Source organism: Apaloderma vittatum, unplaced genomic scaffold (genome assembly GCF_000703405.1).
Source record: "Apaloderma vittatum isolate BGI_N311 unplaced genomic scaffold, ASM70340v1 scaffold14770, whole genome shotgun sequence".
NCBI classification, from domain to species: Eukaryota; Metazoa; Chordata; class Aves; order Trogoniformes; family Trogonidae; genus Apaloderma; species Apaloderma vittatum.
In genome coordinates this window covers 183-883 of record NW_009694129.1, presented here as the reverse complement: position 1 = coordinate 883, position 701 = coordinate 183, and positions in this window count along the sequence as shown.

The window sequence follows — 701 nt, the reverse complement described above, 5'->3', positions numbered from 1 at the left end:
CCCCCCCGGGGGCCCCCCCCAGCCACAGGCTGCCCAGCCAGGCCTTGACAAACACAAGAAAAGGTGATGGCAGACATGCTGAGCTCATGGAGATACTGATGTGCTGAGTAAGAGCCACGCTGTACACATACCTCCCTCGAGATGTGTCACAGCAGCTTCTTCACACTTGCTGTGACATATACTGAAGCCAGGGCTATACCTGTGAGCTATAGCTCAGATCAGACCTGAAGTGCAAACCCCTTCCATTACAACTAAGTACTTGAAATTACATTACAACTAAGTATTTGAAGTCTAAATCCAACACCATCTAAACTGTCAGTTCACACAATTAAACAGAGGAGGCTCGAGTCCAGCTGATGAACACCAAGAGTTAGACTGTATCAATCCCCCTTCAGGCTGAACCCCCGTGGGTTTTACCTATTCTCTGACAGATGCAGCTGGTTTAAGGCCAGCTTCAGGCCAGGATGCTGGCCCACACAGCAACAGGTTTTCTCAGAGCAGCAACCCTAGAGTTGGCAGGAGAATCATAGAATGTGGTGGGCTGGAAGGGACCTTTAAAGGTCATTTAGTCCAACCCCCCTGCAGTGAGCAGGGACAGCTTTAGACGGGGTTGCTCAGAGTCCCATCAAGCCTGACCTTATATGTCCCCAGGGATGGAGCCTCCCTCACCTCTCTGGGCAACCTGTTCCAGTGTTTCACCA